This window comes from Pelodiscus sinensis, chromosome 1 (genome assembly GCF_049634645.1).
Source record: "Pelodiscus sinensis isolate JC-2024 chromosome 1, ASM4963464v1, whole genome shotgun sequence".
NCBI lineage: Eukaryota > Metazoa > Chordata > Testudines > Trionychidae > Pelodiscus > Pelodiscus sinensis.
Window position 1 is genome coordinate 195,530,011 of NC_134711.1, and position 13,469 is coordinate 195,543,479.

The 13,469-nt window shown below is 51.7% G+C and overlaps 1 protein-coding gene across 9 annotated transcripts in view; it reads left to right on the forward strand.

Moving 5' to 3' along the window:
* The window catches only part of BCOR (BCL6 corepressor), a 107,091-nt gene that overhangs the window by 20,322 nt on the left and 73,300 nt on the right, over positions 1-13,469 (forward strand). For 2 of the 9 annotated variants that reach the window (XM_075913232.1, XM_075913238.1), the window contains exon 1: positions 10,101-10,817. The exons of 2 other annotated variants lie outside the window; for them this stretch is intronic. The gene's annotated coding sequence lies outside the window, so the exon portion shown is untranslated. Of the gene's footprint in view, positions 1-10,097; positions 10,818-11,180; positions 11,439-13,469 lie in introns of those variants that run through there. 5 more of the 9 variants (XM_075913187.1, XM_075913234.1, XM_075913237.1 and 2 more) reach the window with 4 other exon arrangements.

A 13,469-nucleotide genomic window follows, 5' to 3' on the forward strand; every position in this document is an offset into this window, starting at 1 on the left:
CAGCCCCGCGCCCACACAGCCCGCAGCGCCCCCCTCCCCCCAGCAGCTCGTGTGATCCCAGCGCTCAGCCCTGGCTCGCTTCAAAGCAACGCCTGCCCCGGCCTGAGAGCGCCCAGCCAGGCCCGGGGGCTCCCTGCAGCTAACAGCCCCCGCGGGGAGCCCCGCCTTGCCCAGCCGGCGAGCCCGAGCCCTGCCGCACCCAGGGGTGGGCTGCGCGGTCACCGCCTCCCACAACGGGGCGGAGAGCCCGGGCCCCTGATTCCTCTCGCTTTTCACACCCTGCACCTTATCGCGGGGAAGCAGCTGGGCGATCCCCACCCGCCGGGCAGCAGAGACAGGCGGGGCCGGCGTTGCAACCCTAGAGCTTCACGCTCCTTCCTCGGGGGGGGAGGGGAGAAGCCGAGGCCCCGCGCTGGCTACTGCCAGCTCTTTGCAGCCTCCTTCCCCGCGGGGCGCGCTGCGACCTCCCCGGCTCTGGGGCCCGACCCTGGGACTGGTGGCCGGGGAGGTCCCTCTAGGCCAGAGCCACCGCCCTGGGTCGGCAGCGCGGCCGCCCACAGCCCCCTGAACAGCGCTTCATTCCCAAGCGCTCAAACCCCGCATTGTGCTTGGCCGCATCACCTGCCTCCACTGGAGCCAGGCGCGGAAGCCCGGGCGAGAGGCAGCGCGCGCCAGCCCGGCCTCGCCTTGGCAGCCCGCCCGCCCTGGGGCGGGGAGCTCGCGGGCACCCTCAGCGCTGCCTGGCCCGGGGAAGCCTCGCGCAGCCGGCTCCGCGCGGCAGCTTCGGCTCACACAAGCCAAGTGCGCGGCCGCCTCACAGACCTGCCGCTGCCTGGGGGTGGTGGGTGGGGAATTTAAAGAGCGGGAGGGGGGGAGCTTGGAGAGGGGGATTTGCTGGGTGGTTGGCTGAGCCGGGGGAAGGAGGGGGTTGGGTTGGCTGCGCTTAGTGATGGGGGATTTGAGAGCGAGAGAGAAGGGGGAGGGAGGTGTTGGCTGCGCTTGGTGAAGGGGGGTGGCTGCCGCTCCTGCTGGGGAATTTTTTAAGGAGGGGGGGGCTGCGCCGTGTGGAGGGGGGGTGCGTGGGGGTGCTGGCTGCGCCTGCCGAGGGGTATTTGATAGGCGGTGGGAGAGACAGCTCCTTGTTTCTAATAAAGGAAACGACTTTTATTGAAGGATAAATGCAGGGAACGAAAGCCGTGTGGGTTGCGTCTGGTGAGGGGGGATTAGATGGGGGCAGCCACTGCTCCCGACGAGGGGGGATTTGGTGGGGGCAGGGATGGCTAGCCCTGGGGGGGAGATTTGCGGGGGGAGAGTTGGCTGGCCCTGGCAGGGATATTTGCTTGGGGGAGGGAGAAGGGGTTGGGGGCAAAGGGGTTGGCTGGCCCTGGCAAGAGGGGATTTGATGGGGGAGGGGTTGACTGGCCCTGGGAAGGCGGGACTTGGGGGGGGGGGGTCGAATAGGCCCTGGCAAGAGGGGATTTGGTGGGGGAGGAGTTGGCTGGCCCTTGCAAGAGGGGTTTTGGGGGGAGGGTTGACTGGTCCTGGCAAGAGGGGATTTTGTGTGTGGGGGGGTTGGCTGGCCCTAGTTAGGGACTTGATGAGGAGTGTGGGCTGCCTCTGGCCACGGGCTCTGTGTGTGTGAGAGGGAGGGGGGAGGTGTCGGCTGCGCCTTGCCAGTTGGGATTTGATAGGGGCGGGTAGGAGACAAGTCTCCTGTTTCTAATAAAGGAATCGGCTTTTATTGAAGGATAAATGCAGGGAGCCAGAGTCGTGTGGGCTGCAGCCGCCGAGCTTGGTTAGCTGCTGATGTGACTGTGAAGATAAAACGCTTCGCAATCATCTGAGTGAGAAACGCCGAGGACGGAGCCTAGCCCAACACGCCCTGTCCCCCCTTCTCCTCGGTCGCAGTAGTCCCGGGACCCAAGATCAGTAGCCGAAGGTGCTTGGGGTAAAGGGGGATGCAGACCCTGCCAACGGCTAGGTTTGGGGGGTTGCCAAATGGCAGTGACTTAGGGGAACTCTGGGGATGACTAATCGCGTAGGGCTTATTGAGGTGGGTTTTTTTATTTCTGTATTTTATTTTTATTTTTTGTCATCAGCTGCTGACCCACTTGCTACGAGAAAATAACTGCGGCGGGTTTCTGAGAAGGGCAGGAGGAGGAGACTGGGGCCGCGCCTGGCCTCGGGGAATTCCCCTCTCCCTGCACGGAGATCAGCTCGGAGCCCTCAGCAACTGCCTTAGCGGGCTACTCAGCGGTCGGGCCTGCTGTGCTTCCGTGTGTGCGCTGGCAGCCAGGAAGGGATGTGGGGGAGGGAGGGGGAACGAGCTATTGCTGCGCTGTCTGCCTGGGCTCAGCCAGCTTTAAGGAGCTGCCCCCTGGGGGGCAAGGCGGGAGGGAGAGAAGTGAAGAAGCTGCTAAAGGCTGAGAAGTATCAGCGGGGTAGGAGTGTTAGTCTGAATCTGCATAAAACAACTAGAAGTCCTGTAGCACCTCATAGACTAACAGATTTATTGGGGCATAAGCTTTTGTGGGTCTTTGCCCACGAAAGCTTATGTGCCAATAAATCTGTTCGTCTATATAAAGTGCCATAGGATTTCTCCTTGTTTATAAAGGCTGAGAGTCACTGCAGGCCCAGGCCCTGTAGCCTTGGCTGGGAGATGTCTTCATGCTGGGGCAAAGCCCTGCTTTTCCTATGTGTGGGAAGGGGAGGAGGCACCTGGGTCTGGCTAAGGGGTGTTCCTGTGTGTGTGTCTTCCTGGATTTAAAGTCTGGTCCGAGGGGATGGTCGAAGGATTAAAAATGTCCCCAGTCTGTCACTGTGAAAGGAGTTGCTGTATGCTGTGACCACCACATATGCCAGCCTGGTCCTCCTATGGCTATGTGTCTGGTGGTGTGGACTGTATGTCCAGCTACAGTCTACAGCAGGGGTGGGGAACTTCAGGTCCAGGAACCAGATGTGGCCCTCAGCTTTCCTGAATCCAGCCCAATGCTCAGGACCCCTCCAGCTTTGGGGATCTGAGCTGGTGCTCCAGCCCCCATATTGCCACCCCTGGGGGCTCGAGCATACCAAATCTACTAGGCTGGGCCCCCCAGGCTCTGGTGTGTGAGGGGAATGTGGGGAGTGTGTTCCCCCTTCTCAGTCAGGGGCCACAGTGAGGGCTCCCCCCACACTTGTGTGTGGCCCCAACTGCTTTTTCTTTGGGTGAGTGGCCTTAGACCCAAAAAAGGTTCCTCACCTCTGGTCTATGGAACTGGGATGTGCTGCAAGTCTCCAAAAGTTACAATGGAGAATTGTGTGTCTGGGCCTGTCCTGCTGAAGAAAGGGGCTGCATATCCTTCTACATTCCAGACCCTGGTGTTTGGGGATATACGTACAGTGGGGAATGTGGAGGTAACAAGCTGCCTGTATTAGTTCCAATGAGAAGCAGATAGCATACACATGGGGTGGAATTGTAGAACTGTAGATGTATAAATCTAAGAAAGCTCTCTCATTTGTGAACGACTTTTTTAAAATTCACTCCTGCACTAGTTCAGTCTCCAGGCAGTCCTATGGCTTCCCCCCCCTTTTAACCTCAAAAAGGTCTGTAAAAAGTCAGTCAAGGCTCTTATTTTGTATTAACAATCACCATATGTTGACACTGTTATATGACCCTCCCAAAATGCAGCTACCTGTTTAGTTTCAACACAGTGAGTGGTTAGTAAAACAAAGACAAGTTCCTTAACTACTAAAATAGAAGTGTGGCTTGTTCTCAGCCACTACACTGAGATACTAGAGCTCCAATGCACAGTAAATCTCAATTATTAATAGTTTAATCTACTTAATTACCTGAATAATTCTGGCTTCCAACAGACACATTTAAAAGAAAATCTTTACTGACTGAGCTACTGTTTTGTTTTAGCTATAGTAACCAACGGGTGGAAGGAAATGTAGTTGTGAATGACACTTTTAACACATAATACTTTTATTTACTTTGGCGTTTTGAAGCTTCTTTCAAAATGAACATTTTTGAGATAAGAGGTGACATTTCAAAATTGCTAGGGGGTTGTAAACAAATGTTTTGTCCCATCTTACTGTTATTCTTCACACTTGTAGGATGAAAAAAGTGCCTTAATTTTTCCCCATCCCCCTCTTGCTTTAATTGCTAAACACTGCAAAGTGTTAAGTACAGGACTAAGGAATCTTTCTGTATCTTCCATGAAAATAGGTCTGTTTAAAAACTTGGAGCTATTCGCTGTATAAACACAGAAATCCTCTTATGCTTTCCCCCTGCTTTAAGGCTGCACGTTTCCATCTCATACGTGTGCATCCAAGTTAGGAAAACTGCTGCTGCTGGGCTTTCAGCTGAACTGAAAATCCAGTCACTTAATACCAGTCAGTCCACAAGGACGATTCAATGGTGCATTCGACTGACTGTGGAGGCCTCAATACGTTCAGCCGCTTTCGTGTTCAATTCTAACGTGTGAACTTACAGTCACCTCTAAAATAGATAGAATAAACTGACTGTTTATGAAACTAATAGCAGAATTATACTGGCTGTTCAGAACCAGGTTTATATCTCCTTGCTTTTCTCCTCCTCTGAAAAAAAGATAACTGGAGGTGATTCACCGACTGTATCAAATTATTAACATACAAGCTAGTGTCTACAAAAACATGCTTTAAAATAATGGCGCTTCCCCCTTCCATTGTATGATATTTAAACTCTGGAGCTTGGTGGATATTTGGTCGTTTGTCTGTGTCACAGGCAGGCCGCTAATGGCTGGGATTCCAAGCGCTGTGTATTGTGCATTACAGAGATGCCTGGTACATACTGAAGGGCCTGTCAGTGTTTCCAGTAAGAAAACCCATCATGGTGGGTTTATAAACCAACTGCAAAAATTAACTGCAGACTTATACTTGAGGCACAAACGGCTTTAATTTAAACACACATTTTAGCAAGCGATTAGAGTGGATTGCTCAGATTCTCTCCGTAGGAGTTTGTGTCTGCATGCACACTCAGCGTACACTACCAATATTTAGATCATTGCTTTGTGAACTAGAGTATAAAAGGGGCTGTAAAACTAAAATAGTGTCTTCTATTTTTTTATTCCTTTTAAGAATTCTCCTCCCCCCCCCCCCCCCGCCCGTCTGCCCCCTCTTCTGCAGGGCCCTGCTTTGCAGCTGCATCTCCCTGCTAGGAAAACTGGACAGGATTTCAGACAGTAGTCCTTTCAGAACCTGTCAACATTGCCCCTTGATTAGTTGTCAGAGCACGGGGAGGTGAACCCTCCCCCTCGGGGCGGGCATGCTGCTGCTTCCCCTGCACCCCAGAAGCGACAGGCAGGACTGTGCTCTCCGGTGTGCCTGCTGAAAAAAAGCTACTTGCTCATCTGTGCCTTTCTTCCCTAACTAGTTCTAGTGTTTTGAACCAAGCAAACAAAAAGAATGGCTGAGATATTAAACTTCAAGAGGTGGCTACTGTTCACTTGCTATATTGGTTTGGTTTTGGAGATATTACTCCTGCTTTTTCAGTATGATTCCAAAAAGAAGAACTTGAAGGGACAGTCTTCTTTGTCCAAGAAGCACATATATTTATGTAATGTATCCATTCAAGCAGCTGATCAGGTACATAATACATAAAACTGTCTATGTAGAGACAATGGATGGGTAGAAATACTGGTCTAGTGACTGGGGAGTATTTCAGAAAGGTGAGAATTATTAAATTAATTTGTTACACAGGTTTTTTGTGTGTGGGTGGCTGGTTTGTGCCATGTACTGAGAAAAGCAAACTCTTTTGCTGGGCTTGATTCCTTAATATTGTAAAGTAGGGATAGAAAAACAGCCTCAACTTTATATTTTCTCTCTGTGCTGGATGAATGTCACAACATTGACAAAACCTAAGCATGTATGATTCTGATCTATATAGGCTACAGATGTTTCCATTATAATAGCTGTTATTGGGGCATTTAACTGTGAGGCTCCAAACAATCAGACACAAACCTGAAACACAAATTATAAAACTGAATCTCTCCTTGTTAGTTAAGATGAGTAGTTAGGAGATGTCAAAAACATCAATACTATTTTATTGGGTGGAGGAGAGGTGCAGAGCACTATTTTTGTCACTTCCCTTATAATTTCAGATGCTAGCCATAAGGAACTTAAAATTGATATAATCTGAAAATAATTGGCCTGTACTACCAAATACCATTATAGTAATTGTAATATGCAACATCTCTTTGATTTCAGTGAGAGCTGGTAGGATTTGTAACAATATGCTGGCACTGTATCAGGCCTGAAGGAACTGCAGACCCTACATAAGGCTGATTGAAGGTTGTTGTGCTTTGTTATTTAGATTTCTTCGCTACCATTAATAACAGAATTGGTGAGGAAAAAGGTCTGATTTCACCCTGGCATGGCAATTCAAATCTCGGAATAGTAATGTTACTTGTAGGCTTTTTCATGACTAATTATTATAGTATCTGGGCATAATACATACATTATTTAATGCCTTATCACAATATCCCTGTAAGGTGGGGAAGTATTTGTTATTACCATTTTGCAGATGGAGAACTGAGGCACATGGAGATTGAAGTCCCAGGCCTCTGCACTAGCCATATTTTTTCTTTGAGTTGTGGTATTTTATTTAACCAGTAACCCTCCAGTCTAGAAGTGAGTGATAGCAGAGGTACATACAAATTTCAGAATAAGGTATTACTTGTACTATTGTGATTCATGGAATAGCAGGTAAATTAAAGAGGGAGTGAAATGTCTGCCTTTTTAAGGCCTCATGTTAGAAGTCCCATTTTACCGTTAGCAATGGATTTGTCTTTACGAGGTTGTTAAGTGCTTAACGTTATTGGAACAGTTGTGTTTGTGAACGCATTCTCACCGTACTTTATAAAAACAGCAGCGCAAAGACCCCAGTGCCTGTGTACGGCCGCTCTCTCTAAGGCTAAGCTTTCATTGAAATGCTCCCTTCACTGAGTGCATTGTACAGCAGCCTGACCTCTAGGTCAGCTCCCTTAAGGGCTTGTGGGAGGGGGAAGGCGGCCTGATAGTCTGCAGGCAACACTATGCTCCGAATTTACCAAGGGGTTGCCTTCATCTGCTGAAGGAAATGTAGCCCTGTGTGTTCAGAAGAACCGAGCCAACCCGGTGAAGGCATTGAACTGTAGCTCCAATGGCTTCACAGGGAAGTGTGGATCACATCTCCCACTCTCCAATTGAAAAGCTTTGGGACGGGGGAGGGGGGACACAACAAAGCCACACCAAAAAAAAAAAACCAAACAAACAATAAAGCGGACATAAGAACAAACTTGTTTCTGTTCCTCCGAATAATGAACAAAGTTAAAGAAAGTACTTTTAAAAATAAAGAGGATCAGTTTGGTCTTTTTTTCAAGGTAATTTGAACAGAATAGTTGTGTGACACAGGGCATTTTTAAAACCAAAGGTCTGGGTAACTGTTTCAATACAATACTTACATTTGATATATACTGTGAATCAGGGAATCTAAAGAAAAATAATTTTCTCAACAGAGAATTACCTGGATCCAACATCAGACTTTACTCAGTTTACTTTTTCCCGCTAGGAGAGGGGAATTTACAGTCCTACTTTTCCAGTTAAAAAAAAAATAAAGCAATTTAATTAGGCTTTTCCCAGGGGGAACAAAAATACCAGAGGCCTTTCCTCAAACTCTGTGTATGTAACTCACGTGTGTGCAGTCTAATAACTTTTAATGTCTAGCCCTAAAACATCTTTATAAAAAATAGCTTTACAAGGTAATAGGCCAGGTGTCCTTCTTCTTGTTATCGGAGATTAAAAAAACACGGAGGATAATTTTCAGATGTAAACCCCATAAACCCAGAATAAAACATATACACTTTTTTCACTGTTTGATTGCAAACTCTTCTTATCACAGGGGAAACCATTTCAGATGTAAATGTATGAGACACTTGCAACTGTTTTCTTACTTAAGCTCGTCTCTACCTACTGCTTAAAATTCAAGGGGGGAGGGTCATTTGCATCAGCTGTTTTTAGAAGTTCCAAGGCAAAGCAATTCAGTTGTTGTCTAGAGTTTCGGGTTTCAAACAGTTGATATTTCACTTCTGCTTTGAAAGGGACGATATTTTAAAATAGTTACATACGGAAAGCTAAAGCAGCATGAATAAAATCTCACAGAATGCTAGCTCTTCTGTCAGAACTTTATTTTTTTATCTACTGGTAAAACAGAGTTAATAACGCAAATCCACAACTTCAACTGTTTTTTAGTCCAGTCTTCTTTAGGGAACTTCGGTTTTTCCATCTTTAAAAGAGAAGTCCCTCCTGACATTGCAAAATAAACGTTAGGAACCATTACATTTTATGCCCTTATAACATAGGCGCCTTTAAGCCAGAGAAAGAGTAGGCAGAAGCAGGAAGTTAAACACTTTATTATATTTTTTTACACTGAATCCTCAACATAGAGATGAAAAATACAGCAGGTTACATTTCCTAGATTAGCCCTGCTCTTTCTGGAAAAAACTAACAAAGAACAATAGTAAGAAGGGCCTGATTTTTTTCCCATTAGACGCAATGACAACATTCCAGGTCACTTCTTTGAGACTGGTATCTGGCTCCAAGGATTGTGCGTGTGTGTAAAAAGAGTAGGATTTACCCCCTAAACATCCTTAAATGCGGGTGGGGCTATGCTATAGTCTCTTCTGATGTTAATTTCAGCTAGACCTTTATATAACTATACTAAGGCCGAGCAACCAAATGTATGAGTATCTGTCAAGTCGGGCGTTACGAACATGAAATTTACCAGCTGAGCTGCCTGAGCCAAACGCTGCGCTGCCAAAGTAAATAGATGCAGTAGATAACCACCAACCCAGCGATTAAATGGCTCCAAACCCATGCAGAAATCTTAAAACAGCGGTAGACGATCCAGAAAAAGAGAACTGGGCACTTCAAGCGCCACCTCACCGCCCCACTATTTCCAAACAATTCACACGCTGTGAATGAAAACGCGTGAAGGGGTTCCAGGCTTGGATCAGGCAAAGATTTATAATCAGAGTGGCATTTCCACGCCGAAAGGAAGCCGTTGAGAAACGATGCTTTAAAAAAAGGGAAGGCGAAGGGACATGTGTGGCTAAGTAGAGCAGTCCAGCGGAGTGGAGTGTGCTGAGAAAGAAAGACAAGCTAGCTGAGGGTTGCAATGGGGTAAGGCATTTCGGGGGGCAAGGGCTGAAGGGCGAGGGGCACAGTTTGGGACGGGGGAGCGAAGTGGGAAGTGAGTGTTTCGCAGAGCCGGGCTCAGCACAGCCTGCCACTGGAACAGGATTGCGAATGAGAATTAAAAATGCGGTTGTATTGTGCTGTGCGGAAGGCGGACGCTTGTGATGGAAACACAGGGGATGGATGGGGGAGGGGGGGGGGGTTAGCGTGTGGCTGAGAATGAAGCCCATGCTGGGGATGGGACAGCCGTGGGCTCTCCAAAGCAAACTCTCCCCTACGTGAGCGAGGCGAGGGCGCGGAGGGGAACAAAGAGGGCGCCACTTGGGGCAGGGGCGCTGGGAGCCGGCTGAAGGAAGAGCTCGTTTCCCGGGGGAGGGGGGTGTCCCCTCACCTGAGAAAGCAGCGAGGGTCCAGAGGGAGGCTGACAAGTGGAGCAGGGAATAAAGAGCGTCCCTTCCCCCCGCCCAGCCTACCCCCTCTCGGAGAACGGGGGCTGCCCCGCTCCCCCGAGGTTCCGCGCCGGGAGCAGGACTTGGAGCAGCCGGGGACAGAGGGGCTAAGAGCTGCGCGGCGGGGGGCCTATGCCGCTCGCTGGAGCGGGGCCGAGGCGGGGAAGCGCCCGGCGCGGGCCGGGTGCAGGCAGCGCTGGGGCCGTCCGGCGCTGTCTGCCTAAGCGAGTGGCTGCCGGGCTTTGACAGCTCGGCAAAGCGGAGTGAGCGGCGCTTTATGGTAATTGCGGTTCTCCACTGGCCTTCTGGGTAGCGAGCGAGGGGAGCAGCGGGCGGGGGCCGCGGCGGATGGGGGTGGGGGGGGAGACACTTTTCCTCTCAGCCGCTGCTGGCTGAGGAGAGCGCGGAGTCTCCCCGGGACGCCCTCAGCTCTGCGTGGGGGAGGGGCCGCGCGCCAGCCCGGAGGGGCGGGAACCGGGAACCAGCCCCGGGGAGCGGCCCGGGGGGGCAGGGAGCGAAGCGAATCCATTAGGGGCGACAAGAGCCTGGGCGGGGGCAACTCGCGCCGGGAGAGCGCGGTGGCGGCGTTGCTGCTGCTGCTGGCGGCGGCTCCCTGAGCGCAGCGCCCGCCCGGGGGGAGGGGAGGCGGCGGCTGGAGCAGGAGCAGGAGGAGGAGGAAGGGGGAGGTGAGGGGAGCGCAGCGTGCAGCAGACGGAGCCCGGGCTCCCAGCGGCAAGGGGAGGAAGAGCGGCTTTCCCGGCGCAGGGGGATTAAATCCCCAGCCACACACACAAAGCCGCGGCCAGGCCACTGGAGACGCCGGCCCCGCGGCGAGAGCGCGATGTAGGAGGGCGGCCGGCGCCGGCAGGGGACCCAGCCCGGAGCAAGCTAGCAACATGGCGCTGCCAGCCCAGCGCCCGCAGCCCGAGTGAGCCTGGCGGGCGGCGGAGCACAGGCAGCTCTCGGCGCGGCCACCTGCCCAGTCAGCCTCGCCGGCCCCCCGCGCGGCACGCAGCGCCGCGGCACTGCCACACGCCCCGAGAGAGGGGGAGGGGAGCAGCAAACTTTTTGCATCCACCCAGACTGCGCTTCCCTTCCGGGGAGAGGAGGGGACTGAAGCCCCGGGACCCAGGCGGCTCACACTCGACGCGGCTGCTCTCCCGGCCGGAGCACAAGGTCAGTGCTGCTCAAAACCTCGCTGCTGCGCGGAGTCTGTTGCGTCCCTGCCTCCGGCCCGCTGAGGCTGGGCTCTGGGGTGCGCCCCAGCCCGGCCCTGCTCCCTGCCGGCCCGCCTCGGCTCCCCCCTTGGGGTCGTGGGGGCGAGGGCTGCCCGGCCGGGCTTTGTGGCAGGGCCAAAAGCTACGCACTGGGCAGCGAGCCGAGCGGGGCCGGTGCTTGGCAGGCTGCAGGCGCTGGCTGCCTGGGGCGCGCCTGGCGGGCGCGGGGGCCGCGGAGTGGAAGTTTGGAGGCAGTTGGCTTGTAAAGATGCCCCCGGAGAGGCCGGGAGGGGTAAGCGAAGGGGAAGCTGCCGGTCGCGCTCTGTCTGCGCCTCAGCAGGAAGGAGGAGGTGGGGGGTTCCCGTCGTGTCTCTTTCCGCGCTGGAAAGGACTGTGAAAGCCCCACCTCTGGCAGACGCCGCGGCTTGGCTCCCCAGAGAAGGGGGGGGGGGCACGTGTCCTGTGGCCTCTGGTTCTGCTTCCCCTCCGAGCCAGGGCAGCTGGCGGAGAAGCCCAAGGGAATAGCCACATAAACAGGGGAAAGGCTGGGGCTTTCGGGCGCTGTTTGTGCCACATCCAGGTAAAGGGTGGACTCTGAACACGATTTTTATAGGGGCTGCTGCGCGAGGTTTTCGTGTTGATTTGAGAACGCAAAAGGGTTTTGTTCTTTGAAGCTGGGGACGGCGCGGGGGAGTGGGGGAGGCAGTCACCGTGGTTACCCGTTCAAAGCTCTTTGCTGATGTGGGGTCCAATCTGATGTAGAAGTTTATTCATTTTAAACCTAGTTTTTAGTGGAAAGAAAACTAGAGGGAGGATGGGAACTTGCTATCAAAGGCTGATCAGGGAAGGACAGACAGGTCTATTTTTTTTCAAGCCCTCGCCAACTCCGCGGCTGGTCTGCGCAGCATATGAGACGTGTATTTGATGTTCGTGAAGCGAGTCCGGGGGCGATATTTGCGGAGGTTTCACGTTCCTCTTTTTCTCTCTCTTCCTTTCTTCTTTCCGCGACGCGATGTGTGTAGGATCGGGGGAGAGGGGGAGGGAGAGCGGCACACCAGTGGCTGATATAACACCGACGAACTATGGTATTGCGTTTAAGCTCGCCTCAGAGCTTGTTGCAGCATTAATTTCTTCTAACGAATCTTTTGCAGAGAGTCCGCTCGTTGCTTTCATCTGCTCCTTGGAGCTTGCAGCTTTGCATTCGTGTTTTCGTATTAAACACGAAAAGAGCCTAGCCCGCCTACAGTCTGGTAGCAAAGTCTGGTTGTTTCAAGGCTTTATTAACTTTTTTCGTGATGAAGTGATCATCGCTCCCCATGAAGTGGGCACTGGTAAAGGGCTGCGTAGCCGACCCTACTAGTACGATCTGGGAACAAAGATAAAAAGGAGGAAACCTCCCCATACGGTTGTATTAAGTGCAGTCTTGAGTGTTTCTTGCCGTGGCGTTGGAAACGAGACACTAGCCACCGAAATCAATTGTTACTAGGTGTTTAATTCAGCTCTGCCAACAGAATTGCACCCCCCCCCCCACCATCGCAGAAGGTTTGCATGCTGTTCACCTTGGAGAATCGTGTCTGGCTGTTTCTGTCACGCGAGTCCATTAATGTAGCTTCTTCCCCGAGACGTTCGTGCTTACATGTTTGGCCAGCTTTCGATGCAGTTGCCTTGGTGTACGCGGGTCCCTTTTCTTTTTAGTTTAAGTGGAAGGCGCCGTTTCTTTTTTCTGATAAGACAGGGAAATGGGCAGCTTAACTGCTTTTAGGGCTGTTGGGAAGGAGAGATGTGTGTGTTTTCAGGCTGAGGTTACAGCTTGTTCCTAGTTCAGCTCTTTGAATTGCTATCACAAATAGGTGACTGAGAGTTAATTAGGAAGTATGGCCTGGATCAATGAGTTGCGCTGCTCATTAGCTGTTCCCTAGCTTTTTGCAGGACTGGACCTCCATCTACTACCATACCTCTTAAATAGGCCACTCCTAGGGAGAGCTAGAGACAGAACAGCACTTCGGTTGACTATAGATGGGTGTGAAAAGGGCGTCATGAAGAAACATTCACGTTTTCAGGTTAATAGGTTCTTTCATTGGGGAGCTGGTGGTTCTCGGAGGGCGGGGAAGGCCCGTACACTTGGAGCTAAGTGTTGTGATCGTGGAATATAAAAAAGTGTTTCGTCGTAGCAAACGCTAAAAGAGCAGACAAAATCCTATTTGTCAGGCATGAAGGTGGGCTGTTTTGAAGGCTACAAATGTATAGTGAAGGATTATGTTGCGGACACTGTTTCTTTATTTCCTTCGCCATTTATAAGGTGAGTGGCGAAGGCTGAGGGATCGGGAAAGGGCTTCTCCTGGTATTGTTTGTCCGTCTGTGATAGATCGGTCTAGACAGCCGTTCAGGCTCCCTGCGAGCTCAAGAACCGGAGCCTGAAAGGAAGAGTGGGGGAGACCGAAAGGAAAAGGTCACCGCGATATTTTTGTTAACCCTTAGAGATGAGGAAAAACTAGATGGCTGGTGTGGTGAAAAGAACTGGATAAGCGATTCAAATGAGGCCGGAGGGAAAGGGGACAACGCTGAGGATCGTGGTCCTGCTCCATGTGTCTAACCGCGTTTTAAGAGCTGT